At 38.2% G+C, this 16,233-nt stretch overlaps 1 protein-coding gene across 8 annotated transcripts in view; it reads right to left on the reverse strand.

The window, feature by feature from the left end:
• MAPK10 (mitogen-activated protein kinase 10) overlaps positions 1–16,233 on the reverse strand; it is a 170,832-nt gene that overhangs the window by 116,209 nt on the left and 38,390 nt on the right. For 2 of the 8 annotated variants that reach the window (XM_050327400.1, XM_050327397.1), the window contains one exon: positions 3,960–4,075. The exons of the other annotated variants lie outside the window; for them this stretch is intronic. The gene's annotated coding sequence lies outside the window, so the exon portion shown is untranslated. The remainder of the gene's footprint in view (positions 1–3,959; positions 4,076–16,233) is intronic. 8 annotated transcript variants of the gene reach the window in all.

The raw sequence follows: 16,233 nt of genomic DNA on the forward strand, positions 1-16,233 counted from the left end.
CACAAATCCCAATGCTTAAAGGAACAGAAGTTATATTTCAAACTGAAATGCCAAGACAGACAAAAGAATCCCTCACCAGCCAACATATTTCTCATCAGCCAAAGTACGTGGATGGAAAACCAACCAGTGGGACCAACTGCATAGATTTTAACTATATATACATGCAAAATTTTAACACCACTGAGGGAAATAAGCTCGTTATTGTTTCACTCTTTAATTATGATTTATTTTTCTCATTTACATTATAGGTATGAATCCATGCTGCCATACTCAAACCTGTTATCTATCACTTGTACAATAATGTAAATCCCCTGCACAAAGTTGCCTCTAATGAATCCCAGTCAGTACTCATTGAGGAAACACTGAATGGCACTCACTTAACATGAAGACTGGAACAGTTTTAGCAGTTTATACACTGCTTAAACCAGTCTATTTTGAAGCACACCACCATGAAGCAGTTAGGCACTATTACCACTATGCAGAGTTTCACAGTAGAACCTGGAATTCTTTCTGTCACAAACATTACATCCAGAGAAATTACTACAAAGTAGGTGTCAGATAACATGCTGAATTGCCCTGACCTACAGAAACTATGAAATACGTGGTTGTTAAGGTTATACAATAGTTATTATGAGTAACAATTGGACAAAATGTTTAGGAGACATCCTTGACAACATCAATAGGTTACATTTATAAACCAAGAAAAGATTTAAATGTGGTAAAAATGGAGTTGTAAAAACTCATTAAAAGATTGTATCTGGTCTGATTTCCAAGAGGCAATCATACACCCTGGCTTTGGGCCGAGAATATGTGTTCTTGTTTTGGACAGACAAGTTCTTCTTTTAAAAATAATTCAGTTGTTCTCTAGGTCTTCACCCAGGTGATAAAATAAGGGGCCCTGAGGTGGAGAGGTTACATCCTGAAGAATGTATTTTATTACCTTTTTGTTTGGTTGGTTTGTTCAGGGTTTTTTTAAATAAACTGAAATCGAACCTTGAATTCCTACATGTGCTTATGAAAAGAATGGTCTGATAAACTGAAGGATCTCATCAAAAGTGACAAAAAAAGAGGGGGGAAAAAAAGAATTATTTTTGGTACTGCCTATCTGCTTCAGAGGGACGAAAGGAAACCAAGGTCTAAGTACAAATTAGTAAGTCTCCAAAAATATATACATAACCTAAAAATGTAAAATACCATAAGGATTCAAGCTGCCTGAAGTCCTACAGATCAGGCATGTCGTTGTGATAGCATAGATCATGAAGGTGACAAAACCTTGTAATTACTGGTTGCAGAAGGAACACATTTCCTTTCTGAGTACCAAAATTGACTCTGCTTCACTAATGAGCCTCTCCTTATGTGCCTGCAGCTGTATTCACAGTTCCAGTAATACACTACATTGAGTATGGACCACTGTGTCTTTGCACTTCAGGAGCATCCCTCCCAGATCCTATAAACGTCAGAAGTCACAAGTATACAACCCAGGATAAGTTGCAATTCTCTCCAGTTCCTTCAGGATTTTTCCCTCACAACAGACATGGCCAAATCAGTGATGGTCTTCTCTTGGAGGAAAACATCAGTTTCAGTATCCTTGACTATACTGAGATTTCTTAATTTCTGTTTACAACTAAATGAGTTATGAATAGGTGAACTATTCCTCTGTTCAGCTTCATGTTGGAAAATACTTTCTTCTTCAAGAAACACAACTCAATCAGATAAAGTGACCTGATGCTGAGCAGTATTTAATCACTAACATGAATGTGGCTGTAGATCACAAAAATACCATGCTAATACCCTGTGTTTCTCACTTCATGTCAACTCTAGCTCAGTGTCTACCACTGTGACAGACTTCACCCACCTGCTCATCCTCTACTCACAGAGAATAAAACTAGTAACCCTGCACTATGAAAGAAGTTCATACTCTGGCATCTGCACCTTTTACCATATGTTCCTATTTATCCCACGGAAAGCACAGATAAATATGTAATTCACACAGCCTAGTGCCTAAATATCAAGCTCAGACTACACATAGTTTAAATGCACATAAATGAAACTTACAGGTTTGCTTTCAGAAACACCACTCCATAGGCCATTAGGTTTTACCACTAAACAGACAGATATTCTCTCTACTCCCAGCAGCCAGAGTCCCCTCACATCCTCCATTTGAAAAGATTTCAGCTCTTATGGGTCCATGTGTTGTTCACTTATGACTCCATACAGGCACAAAGCAGCACTGCTTGCCAGTAATGTAACATTTGGGATTCCCTAGGCCTGCAAAATGAGTGTGCACTACCAGTTCTTCAAAGCAATAAAATAATTAAGTAAAAAAATAAGCACAATTACATTTCTCAAATAATTATCTGGAAGCAACATAAACAGAAATAGAAGGCAATCCTATAAATAAAGCAGCAGAGCACATGGTGCCATATTTACCAACATACACCTGAGAGAGTAATTACATGCAAAGATACCACAACAAATTTGCTTCTTCATCAAATGTAAACTTATCTAGCGTATTCTAAGCAATATGCACCACAAATTCTAAACATGATTCACGTAAAGAAAAGCTCAAATTATTAGGTGTCTATGGATTCCTTAACATGCAGTAGTCCTTGCAAGCATGTGTCTTTTTATAATTACTCAGATTTATGTAACTGTGATAAATGTACACAGTCTCGTGTTTGATTTCGCCAACCTTTTGTGAAGTGCTGTTCAGCACCGCTTCAAGGAGTTCGCAGAATGAAGAGCCAAGAGACAATGATTTCTTTGTAAGAAACTCCAATATCCAGCTGTCGCCAGTTGCAGATTAGGAGGGTTAAAAATGACAGCCCTCAGAGGCTGGAATCATATGCAACTGTTTCCTGAAGCAAAGTTCAGAAACACCACTAGCTCTGAAAGGACCATTGATCTTGGCAGCATGAAGATGGTAAGTTGAAAAATGTATCCATATTTGTCAGACATTCTCATTTCTTTACCTACTGTGCAAAATCAAGTATAAGGAGTTCTGTAGGCAGGTCAAAATAACTATTTTAAGTGGCTCAATGACCTTTCCATACATAAATATATTACAAAGGCACTATTGACAAATTTATTAAGGTACACAGAAAGAATTCAGTTAAAATTTTTCTTAAATTCAAAGGGATAGCTACTTTAATACTTTTCCTGGATTTACAGCTCCTTCTCTCTGCATACTGCTAGATCACTTATACTAGAAATGAATCTACAGCTTTTCCTCCTCTACAGTGGAATGAAGCACATCAAATGCCAAGACATTTAAAAATCTCTCCGACAGAGAGTAAGTCTGGGTCTTTGTCCTGTACCACTTCGTACTGTCAGAAATGCACATTCTTGATGCATTTGAGCTCATCAAAATATTCAAAACAAAACAACCCCTTTCATTAAAATTCTGTCTGCATACTGCCAGTAGTACAATTGTACATGTCACACTGGAAGACATTGTGAAGCTTAGGGACAAATTAATAAGGATGTGAGAGTCAACTCCCTTTGAAAAGGAAAGGGTCTGATAGCTTGGCTCTTTTCTCTGTTTTGCACTGGACCTGGACACAAAATCCAAATGCCTTCAGCTCTCAGAGGAAGGTAAACTTGTGTACATCAGTCAGTCTACCTAAAGTGTATAGATACTTGAAAATAATTTGGTTTTCTCTGCACTTCATGTGCATTACATAACTGGTAATTGTGTTAAAATAGGAAAAGACATATATTAAGATAATAACTAGCAAAAATAGTAAAATAAAAAAATTAATTAAAAAAGGCAAAGGAAAAATCAACAGGTAGCAAAGTACCTACAAATCTGGAAAATTAAATGGTATCTGCAATAGCTAGACATGGAAGAAAATGGGGGGAAAAAGGCAGATGATTGTTTTAATTTTACTCTTAACAATACCTAAAGAGGTTGTCTAGTCAACCAAAAGGGACAGTAATGCTGCAAAATCAAACATTACCTAATGTGATGCAGGTGCTGGTCACTTTTCAAACATCACCTCCTAAGGGCACAGGAGCAGGCAATTCCAAAATGTCAAGCAGATGAGGCAGAAGGCTGGCTGCTCCAGCTGGATCCCTACAAATCAAAGGAGCCTGATGAAATTCATCCCAGAATCCTCAAAAAGCTGGCTGACGTTATCTCAAAACCTCTCTGGATGATTATTGAGTGGTCTTGGCAAACCCAAAAGGTCCCAGCTGGCTGGAAGCGGGTGAATGTTGTCCCGATTTTCAAGAAGGGCAAGAAGGAAACTAAAGGCCTGTCAGACTCACTTCAGTGCCTGGTAAAGTTATGGAGAAGATTATCCCGGGAGGTATTGCAAAACACCTAAAGGACATCGCAGTCATTCTTCACAGCCAGCACAGCTTCATGAGAGATAAGTCCTGCTTATCAAAACTGATTTCTTTTTATGATAAGGTAACCTGCCTAGCTGATCAGGGGAAGCCAGTTGATATAATCTTTTTGGATTTCAGTAAAGTTTTTCATCCTGTTTCTCATGGTATCCTTGTGGACAAAATGTCCAGCACACAGCTAGATAAACACATCATGGGATGGGTGAGCAATTGACTGTAACAGAACATATACAAAGGGAATCAGTAGAAATAGGAGGCTGGTCCCAGTTTTTCTCAAGACAGCCAAAAGTAGAAGGCTGTACAATTACTTCAGGTTTTCATAGACGCTATAGGTTAACACGCTTAGTAAAGAAAATACAGTGTGTCCCTATGAAACTAAATTTTCAAACAAACAAGAGCCAGGAAATATTAAATAAAAGGCAAGAAACTAATATCCACAGTCTTAGCCTAGAGAGACTCCCAAAGGGCATTCATGCTCAGAAAGAATAAGCTCGCAGTGGGAAGATAAATCCTCCTGTACAGATACTGACGGCATTTGTTGACACCCATTCCCTGAATATTAGTGGCATCTTGTCTTTAGATTGCATTATATATATAAAATACAAGATTTCTTACTCTTATAACAGAGAAGCTTTCTATGATTGATGTAGGTGTTTCAACTTTAGGAACAATTTTTTTTGTGCCAGTCCAGTAACTTCATTTCCGATTATACAACACATCTGCAATCTCAAAAAAATTACTGCAGTTGACACTTTATCTGGTACTGAGTTACTGATTTCACTGGGCTTTAGATTATTTCATTAAATGGTGTTCTAGTTTGCAATAAGGGCCTCATATTTACTATGCCAACCTAATAGCTTTCAGCAAAGTAATTAGAGTGTTCTAGTTCCATGATGAATATGCTTAAGAACTTTGCATAACAAATCTAAAACATCAAACTGAAAATTGCTTAATCGATAAACTGAATTTTAATCTAAACCATCCTTCTTTCTCTAGCTCTCTTCTCACTTCCAAACAGTGGAATGTGGGAAAATTTTGTAATTTTAAGAGAAACGTATCACCATTTAAATATTATGTAATATCCAAGACCAATGCATACATTTTAGTCAAAGTTGTGTAAGACAAAGCACAAGTAAAATAAATTAGAAACTTCTAGTTATTAACTTCTTAAAATAATTCAGTATGACATTACTGACTGAGCTGCAGGACTAGGCCATTGTCCTAGTTAATGACCAGAGAAAAGAAGCAACGCCATAGGGGAATGGACAATGTTATTCAATCCTGGCACTCACTGTTTGTCCTGTGATACAGTGAGTAGACTGAGTTTGAGTCCTGCTACTGTGGGAGCAGCCAGTACACTTCTCTAGGCAGCAAAAGCAATGGCAAAGCCACCTGGTGAGCCTCTGTCCTCCTTTACTGATTGTAAGCTGCTGCTAAAAACAGGTAGCTAATGGTCACATTTTTATGGTGAACTGCTTGTTATTTGATGATTATTTTTTTAAGCCCATAAATGTCATGTAAGGATCACAATCTCATGTTTCTTTAACTATATATAGTCACAATAAAGTCACAAATTTAATGAAATATATAATATATTCTTATTGATTATATTATATGTAAATTTGTTTTTTCTGTCACCAGGATTCTAGAGTTGAAAATGCAAAATGAATTGGTTTAAAAAATTACCAGGAGCAGATGCTGCACAGCAGCTGTATAGATAGGGTTATAAGAAAGAGCAACATACTCAGTTGCCTTTGACGTCTCCAAACTATGACATTAAGTTCACTAAGCGATTTTTTTGCTGCTGGACATCTGAAGCAAAGCCCAATTTCACATCCTAGCACGTTCAAATAAAGCCCAAAAACACCACACAGAAACTGCATACGAGTCAGATAAAGAGGTCTGCTACTGATGATTTTCAAAGTTGCATTTCTAAGCCACTTTCACAATCTCAAAGGAATCTTACTTAAGATTTAATTTTTTTTTTTAATGGCTTGAGAGAATAACAATATAACTAGATATAGCTAAATACTAGGTCACCCTCTTGGTGCCAGGGTCTGCATGAAGCATAGGTAAAGAAATGTGAATGAATAGTAGTGCTTCCTGAAGCTGTCACCTCTTCCACCCTTTCAAAGTTAATTTGCATAAGAGAAGTAGCAGAATAACCAAAAGCTGAAACATCTCCATGAAATAACTGGCTCACATTTCATTTAGCTTGAGCCATAATTCTGGTCTTCTCTGACTTCATTTCACTGTCTGGTTCTCACCTTCTCTGATGTACTTACCTTTACCAATTTGTGATCTATGATAACACATGAATACTGACTGATACAGGGACTGCTTTTGCGGATGTATTGTGACCTTGTACATATTAAACAAGACTTAATTCTTATGACTTAGAACAATGAATGAGGCTCCAGGCATAATCAAAAGCAAAGCACTACAGAGCAAGGTTGCATTTCCATGTGGTTGCTCTTTGAGGGCCTCTCTAAGTCAATAAACTGTGTGAGAAACAACAAATTGCAATCATAGAATTATAGAATGGTTTGGGTTGGAAGGGATCTTAAAGATCACCTACTTCCAACAACCCCACCATGGGCAGAGACACCTTCATGAGACCAAGTTGATCAGGGTTCCATCCAGCCTGGCTTTGAACACTTTCAGGGATGGGGCATCTACAACTTCTCTGAGAAGCCTCTTCTGGTGTCTCACCACCCTCATAGTAAAGAATTTCTTCCTGATATCTAACCTAAACCTGTTCTCTTTCAGTTTGAAACCTTTTCCACTTATCCCATCACACTACATGCTCCTGTAAAAAATCCCTCTCCAGCTTTTTTGTAGGCCTCCTTCAGGTACTGGAAGGCTGCCCTAAAGTCCCCCAGAACCTTCTCTTCTCCAGGCTGAACAGCCCAAACTCTCTCAGCCTGTTTTCATAGGAGAGGTCATCCAGCCCCTAGACCATCTTTGTGGCCTCCTCTGAACTCACTCCAGTAGGTCTATGTACTTCTTTTGTTAGAGATTTCAGAGCTGGACACAGTATTCCAGGTGGGGTCTCACCACAGCAGAGAAGAGGGGCAGAATCACTTCCTTTGACCTGCTGGCCACACTGCTTTTAGTGCAGCTCAGGATGTAATTGATTTTCTGGGCTGCAAGTACACATTTCCAGGTGTCTTATTCCTACATGGCCTTTGCAACGAAAGCATGTTTGAGAACTCTTTTTTTTTTTCAAGAGTGAAAAGTCTCACACACCAAAAAACACCTAGGCTACTTGTTCATCTGCTACATCTGAATAGTTTTCCAAATACTCATAAGGTCAAAGTATGTCTTACAGACATTATATTAGTAAGCAAATCCCACCCATTACTATACCACATCTTCTAGAAAGTTAAAAACGCAAGCAAATGAGATGGCACTGCAGTGGAGCTCTGTAAAACCAAGGACTCAGCTATAAGATTTACCTCTTGACACACTCACTGCTCACACAGGTAGCTCACACTTCTGAAGGGAGGGCCTTGTCTGGATTTACCTCTTCCTAACTGCACCTGCAGAGCACATTAGTACATTAAAACTACATAGGAAACATTAGGATAGACAGTCAAAGGCAAGACCCATTGTGCCCCTAATCCCATTTCCTCATCTAATTCTCACCCGTACATGACTTGCAGGCAGGCAAGACACTATGAAATTAGTATTGGTTACCCACCTACCTCATTACCTACCAAACATTACCACCATATTCAACTGTGCCCCTTGAATACGGCCTCTCAATATGTACCAATGTAACTGAAATCAGAGGAAATGAAGGGCTGAAGAACAAGGCTGCCAGCTACAAGGCTATAATCAGACTTTTTTCTTCATCCAAGAATTGTATTTTAGGTTGCATTCAGTAAAAAAAGGCAGGTCAGTCAGAAATTTAACTGGTTGAGCTAGATACCATGCACCTCGGTTATTTTTACATCTTTTTTCATGGGTTTATCTTCCTGGACAAAAATTAAGTCTGAAGTGTTATTACAGTTGACATATTTAGACAAAGCTCCCTATGTATGAAATATTCAATGGTTAATATTTACAGTATTTGTATCATCTTTTCCTCAAAGTACCTAAAAATCCATTTTCACCAGCTTTCAAAAGAAAACACTTTTCAGTTCAGAAATCACAGGTTACAATGATTGAAGAGAGTTCTAGCTCGGTAATTCCAGCTGGCTCCTCCATCAGCACAATATAACATGACAGCTTTCACAATGCATCACCTTCCTTAAACATAAATGCCATCTTTGTGAAGTACTGCCAAGAAGTTTGACACAGTTGCCAGTCTGGATTACAAAGAGAAGACCACTAGAGCACTGACTTGCTCAGAGCAGAATGCTGTTTGGGCAAATGCATCTATCCTTTTGCAAAAATCAAAGATAACAGGTAAAGCAGGAGTCACATCCATGGTAGTCACCTACCTATAAAACATAGCAAATAACCTTCAGTGGAAAAACTATGAACATCAGCTGTTGATGCTCTAACCTCGCTACCACCAGAGCATTTTGGAGGCTCTGCCTGGTCCTAAATAATTTAAAAAAGAGACAGCCAGAACTGAACTATTGCAGAACACATTCATCACCCATATTGTTGATGTTATGATTTCTAGGAATGGTTATAATATTCCATTCTATCACCTACAATATATTCAGCTTGCCATCTGTGGTTTTACCTTTATGGATTTCAGCAATAAAATCTGTTATGTGGCTGGATAACTAAGCTACTGAATTTATTATTAAGAATATGACACAACCCAATAGTTGAACAAGACATAAGCTATTGCCATGGCACAGCACCACACACTTTCACATCTTTCAGATCAAGTCTTAAATGCTTCAGCAGGGAAGATGAGTTACCACTTCATTGCAGCTGAAGGCAGGTGCAGCTTTTTTTAGCAAATGCTCTTGGAGCAGTTTTTTGCAGAGCAGTCACAACCAAAAAGCCAGGATCTGTACCCCACAACCTGTTTATCCAAAATGGCAATAAGCTGTACGACAATAGAGAACAAACACATGAAAGAGACAATGGCAATGCAACTGGAAAGCTGAAAATATTATTTGGTTGATTCAACAATGGATCGTTATATTTTACTTTCTAATCTTTTATTATTGTGCTATTATTATTGCTGTTAATGATACTGACTCCTACTTTTGCTACAATGATCAAAAAGACAGATAAGTGCTTTTCTGAGAAAACAATGAGGGGCCTTTCAGGTCTTGTTTGGAGCTGCATGGCTTGGTCCCACTTCTCCTCATCCCACAAGCCTGTACAAATTCACTGTCAGAGCTCCCAACTCACTAACCCAAATGGTTTAACAAGCTGAATGTCACCAGAAGCAAGACTTCCCCAGCTACTGCTTTCATATCAGGCACTTGGTTGATATGAGCTGCCTGTCAGCCAAACTTATAGCCTGTAACACCAAAACACAGCCATAAACTACAAATACAGTGTAAAATAAGGTAAACATATTACTAGTGTTTGCATACTGAGAAGTGTCAAGCTCTCAGTGAGCTGGTAGATACAAAAAAAAAAAAAGTTAAAAATAAAATTTTAAAACAGAACTCTTTCTTCCACACAACAACAGAGAGAGTAAATAGTTTTTTCGGTTTTTTGCCCCCATGAGAATGTCTCTTCAGTGTCTACCATCAATAAAGAAAATCAATGTTCCCTGCATCCCCCTTCCCACCTCTCAAATATGACTATTTACCAAGCCCTGAGAAAACATTTGTCTCCTTCATGGTACTAGCACATTTTCCAGAAAGAGTACCTTTGTGTTACCTACATCCCCAGTTCCCAAATTCTGCACTTCTTTTCTTGCAACGTTTCTTATCATGCTTCTTTTAGCATGCTTATTTTGAGTGTTTCTATTAAACTACTGATACAACATTTTCTATTTTAAGCAATTTCCCACCCTTTTGTGTGCTTCTATGAACTATAAGGGAACTTTTGTCACCACACAGTGTGAAGCTGTTAGAATTACCTATTGTGGGCATGCTGATGCGTCAAAAAATTTATATACACCAGAAAACTTTCGGGGAAATGCCTCTATAATCTTTGGTAGAAAAAATACTGTCCCTTTAACTAACTACTATATGCATTGGTGTTTTATAAATATGTCGTTGATTCTATAACCTTCTTTCTGAACAGAGTTTTTCTCAATTCTGTTTAGAGATCACATTCTGTTTCCTTGTGGGCTGCAGCTTTTCCCAGCCTGTTAGCTCTTTCCCGAGTACCTAATTTCTGGTAATTTCAGTTTGCTGGAGAACAGAAGAGTGAGGAATGTCCATTCAAATTACAAGTAAACCCCTACTGTTCCCACGTGGGCTTTCTTTTTAGATCTTATCTTCTGTCTTCTGTGATTAGACACTTCAAGCAACAATCACACCCAACAAGCAGAAATTTGCTCGCTGAATTTTAACAGCCCCATTAAGATCCCGAGTTCTTCATCAATGAAATACAAAACAACTGAGGTTTTTATTCAGTGGCTCATTTAAAGATTGTCAGTTTTATAGTGTAGATTTTAACTAAGTCTGTTTCAATAATTTTATACTCAATAAAAACCTTAGAGAAAAAATTGTCCACCCTGACTCTTCCTATCCATCCCTCTTCAGAGAGATTCAGTACCCCCATATCACAGGCTTTTTTTCCCAAGAGCTCATCTTTATGAAGCTGCATTATTTTTTACCAGCAATCTAGACAGATAACCAATGGCCATTTCAGGCAGAGTGTTGCACATCTTTGTCCTTCAAGCTTATATTTATCTCCCATCATTCCTACTACCAACCCTACAGCAAACAAAGAGTAGTCACAAGCCTGTAGTTGTCATAATCCTATAATTTGTCAAAAGCAGTGAAAGTACAATTTCTGTACAAGCAGAAAAAAAGAGTCTGACTTCTTTCAGTGAAACGTTTGTCCTTCAACTTTCAGACAATCTGGGCACTGAATTGCAAGATGTCCTCAATGTCTAAAGAACCGACACTACAGCAAAATAATATGAGTCATCAGGCAAGGAAATCCTCACTGATTTCAATGTGACTGTGAGAAGTAACAAACTATCAAAAGTAAGAAGCTATAACTTGTTCCAGAAAAAGTGAACCCTCTTCTGTTCTCTGCCAAAGATTATTGAAACCATTTGAAAAGCCTCCAGACGCTGCCAAATATTTTGTAAACTGCAGCTGCCAACCCTGTCAACCACTAAAAACTAAAAGCAGAAAGGGAAGCCTTCCAGAAATTATTTAATGACATGAAATTATATCTACCATCGTCTCCTTTCTCTGGGATGCACAGCAAGTTGAGCCCTTCTTTGTGTCTGCTTTCTGGAATAGGAGTTCACTGGAGCAGAAATTCCCTTTATATTTGTGTCTTGTGCAGCACAGATAATACCACCAGTATTCTGCAAATACAGCACTGCAGCAGAACATCAGCACAAAGCAGCTGATTGTCAAAGTGACTTTATAAACTTAAAACTTTGTTTCTAGAACACGGATCTTCTTGGGACTCTTTTTCAGTGCCTTAAACTGATAAAAAGCTAAGACAGTACTTCTCTACCTCTTCTAATTTAGGAAAACATTGCATCTGGTATAAACAAGCTTTATCTTGCCCCTCTTCTCAATGGCTAGGAATTTTAGGACAGTTCAACACTGGCTGATTTGTTTCTCCTCTCTTTTGCAATATTACATACAGCTCTTCTACAATATTACATTCAAAAGCAATCTAATTAGGAGAAAAATAAAAAGAGCAAGCCAACAACCTTGCTCCATGCCTACATACCTCCTAGAAAACAATGTTTTTTATTGGCATGCCAAAAAAATGTATGACCCTGGACTGCATTCATGAGATTAATCTTCTGGGTTCCCTAAGGTGAAAAAAAGAATACTTGGTATGAAAAATATTGGGAAGGAATAAGTTTTAATATCTTTATCTATAATACCCCTTATACTACGTTAACAATTTCACGCAGGCGAGGTTAGTAAAACGGGACAACTCCTTTGCAAAACAAAATGCCCAAGAGCCTGTGTAAAACACAGATTTACCAGTTTCATAAGAGAGTTAGACAACTTTTTGCATGCTTTATTGTTTTAAATGAAATGAACTCCATCGGGTGTCATAATCTGTTAGTTAATACTAGAAGTGGCCTGAAGGCCCCGTAACAAATGCAACCTTCAAAAAGGGCAGCTCAGACAGTCTAAATGCACATCAAACCAACCAAAATGGTCATAATTCAGTAACGCCTTAAAGATGAGCTCCATCTGACACAGAACAAATTACTACTTTGAGCCTTGGGACATATTCTTAAACTTGGACTTCTGTCCTTCCTTTGAGATGGTTATTACCTATCAGTTAAGGCATTTAATAAGCCATGGTTTAGGGAGTGGACTGTGAACTACAGATACCTTTGTACCAGAACCAGACTATAGATGTAATACAAAAATATATTTTGCTATTTTTGTACATCACTTTGTTCTACAAAGTCCCAGAGTGACCTTATCAGCGTTCCATACCAGGAAGTCAGATATATTACTGTAGCACACTTATTGGATAGAAAATAGCAGATTGTAGAAAACCATAAGACAACAGAAAGGTGCTTTACATATCAGTAAAGCAGTCTGATCGGCCAGGGAAAAAACACCTGTGAAAGGTCAAAACAAGAAGGGAATAGGTACAGAAGGAGAGGACCATTATTAGCAGCATATTACAACTGAAACTGTGTCTGAACATCCCAAAATGTGCATACATCAAAAAACATATCAAATGTCCAAAATGCAGAATAAATGAGAAATGCACAAATAGAGGGTCTTCCTTAAAAAAAGTCTGTTTGGTTGTTTTTCTTCTCCTTGTCATTCAACATGTTTATATATAGTTTGACTTTAAAGTATTAACAGTTAAGTGGCAATATATTTTCCATTTCTCAGGCTACTGCCCACCTTGCAATCACCTTTGATGGGCCCCGGTGAAAGCTTTAAAGAATTAATTGGTCTGACTTTACCACAGAGCTGTATTCCTGTAGCTGAGCCTCCTTGTGCAACAGTTCCTCCTCCCTGGTATTCTTCCTAGATTCTCAATACAAATGTGAGCAGATAGACTTTTTTGGTGACATTTCTACTTGCATCTAAAAACTGAATGCTTTTCAACCTTTCTCCTGGACCTACACTACGATATCCTATCATGTCCGTAATAATTCCATCTTTATTGTAATGAGTTTACAGGGGTTGCTGGTTCTTTCTCTTTAATTGATTTCCAGAAACAAGCCTTCATACAGAGTCATAATTATGTTATAAAAGTGGCTTTTCACCATGGTCAAAATGAAAGGATGTTTTCAATGCATCAGAAAGAAAATTGCTCTTTTTTAAACAGGAATATAAACAGAAATTGCCTGGGTTTAAAGTTATTGAAGAAATGCAAAGGATACTAATTATTTTCAGGATGTCCTTTTGTCAGGGGTGGAGCAATGGCGGCCTACAGAGAATGGAGAGAGATGCAGAGGGGCTGCAAAGAAATCTTAGAGGAAGAAATCGATCTAGAAGTGCTTTGACAGCTGCAACTGCAGGAAGTGCCTGAGATCCAGCGATAAGACGCCGCTTCCACAGACCCCTGCAGGACCCCTCTATCTGTGCCCCTCACCATTCCCTCCCTTCCTTCCCTAACTCCCAAATCTCCCTATACGGCTGGACATATCCCTGCGGCCAATCCCTCCATTTTCCCTTATCTCTGACCCTCAGGATTCGGTGCCCCTGGCAAGAATCCCACCCTTGTGCAAGACCCTTCTATGTACCCCTCTATATAAACTGACACCTTGTTTTAATAGACGCCATTTTGTGGGTCACATACCTATCTGTGTGTGTGGCCCGTTTCCTATACAAAATGTGCCCAAGGGTCTGATAGCGGGGACCCCCAACTCACGATATCCTTTCAAAATGGCCCTTTCAGTATTTCAGTGGCTGTTCTAAGAGGATAAATTCTAATCCGAAAAGAACTAAGTTCTTCATACAGGACATTTTTTTCACCATCAAAAACAAAAGTAAAACTATTTCTCTGCCGCCTTTCCACTGATCTTCCTTTCTTATTTCCCAATTTTTGTTATCATTATTTGTCCGAGAGTAACCTTCATGGTCCCAAAATGTGAATTTTACTGAATAGTGGTCATCATTTTAAGGACTGACTGAAGTTCACAGAAGATGAGTTTATATATCTCACATTTCGGCAAAAGCTAACTGAAGTAAAATAAAACCAAAAGTCAGGCATGAACTTCAGCAAAGGTAAAATAAGCAATTACTTAAATTAGCATGGTTTTGGGCACAGTACATGCCCATTGACTCCTCTGCCTAATCTGCTTGTGCCCACAGCCTAGAGAAACATATTTCCCATTGTTACTCAATAAAAGTTACTCAGTAAAAGCCAGGGGCACTATGAAAGCAATTTCTGTAGTCCCTGCTCTCTATGCTCCCATTCCTTAGCACTTCATCAACTGCAAGAATAGTGAACCTCGTTTTCCAGAAATCTTGTCCCATACCACATAATTCTAGTGACAAAACTTACGCTGATAACAAACCTTCAGGTACCTTTGACTCAGTATTTCAAGCGATTCAACTTTAAGACATTGTTTAGACTTCCTTCCAAACATTTCAACCAGAGGAATATGCCTTACATCCTCTCCTATCAAGTCCTATGGAGGCAAGGCAGACTGTTGAAGGATGAAGTGGTTCCCCACTGAAACCGGTATCTGTGGGTTTCTAATAATGCTATCGGGTGGTATCTTTTCCAAAGCTCAGATCCTGGAGCTCACTAAAACAAGACATGTTAATGGTTTAAGGCAACTATCTTGCAGAATATGTAAGGAAATTTTTTTAATTGAATGGTTTCAGCCTCTGATCATAACATTGCACAATTTTCTGGTATTTTTCAAAAAGACAGTTATAGAATCCTTAAGAGATATTACAAGAGCTCTTAAAGTATTAAAAACAAGGAGCCCATGAAATATAATTGATAAGCTTTTTAAAAGACTAGAATACTCAAAGTAGAAACACAGGCAACAAACAACTTAGCGATTCCAGCACAAGTTATAGTTACCTTCTACTTACAAAAAGGCCAATTCTGTTTCTATAGCCAAAACTCATGCTGTAACTACTACGAGAAATTGTCCTCTCGTTTCCTAATAAAAAATTATCCAAGCCACCTGTTGTATGCTGTTAATGCTGATAATGTAATACCCATAATAGAAAACATAGTCTCTATTTCAAAGGTGCTTTTCTTTGTCTGCATTGTCTTGATCCACCAAATTAATACGTGTCTAACTTCAAAGATAACAGTCATTACATTCATTCCCATGGCATTTCTTACATGCTTAGGAACTGGCTAGTGTGCACTAATCAAGGACAGCAGTACAATAAAAATAGAGCAACAGTGCATTCCTGACCTGAAATAACTCACTCTGTACAGAGATTCAAATTTCTAATTAATTACTTAAAACATCATAGCAAAATGCATGTTATAGGAGAGGAGATTCACTGGATAATCTGAAGTGTCAGCTGAATTTGTCAGACTGCATTGTGATTTCAGAACGACATCTTGCAATTTTGCACATGTGACTATCATGTGTGGCAAAATTACAGGCACAGCATAACCTAGCTAGCAGAGTCCAGCCTGTATTCTTTGTGTGGCACCTTGCCAGTCATTATTTGGAAAGCTATGGTTTACTTGTAGCAATGCTGCCTCAGTGATCACTTGGTTTATTTTACTAATTGCTCTCCCATTTGGGAGCGATTTCTTATGATCCAGTGAAAACTTTCTTCCTCCTTTAACCTCAGGCCATACATCTTGCCCTAGAATCAACACAAGCATTTGCAAAAGCAAACAGGG

This window comes from Myiozetetes cayanensis, unplaced genomic scaffold, assembly GCF_022539395.1.
Source record: "Myiozetetes cayanensis isolate MyiCay16 unplaced genomic scaffold, myiCay2020 scf33, whole genome shotgun sequence".
NCBI lineage: Eukaryota > Metazoa > Chordata > Aves > Passeriformes > Tyrannidae > Myiozetetes > Myiozetetes cayanensis.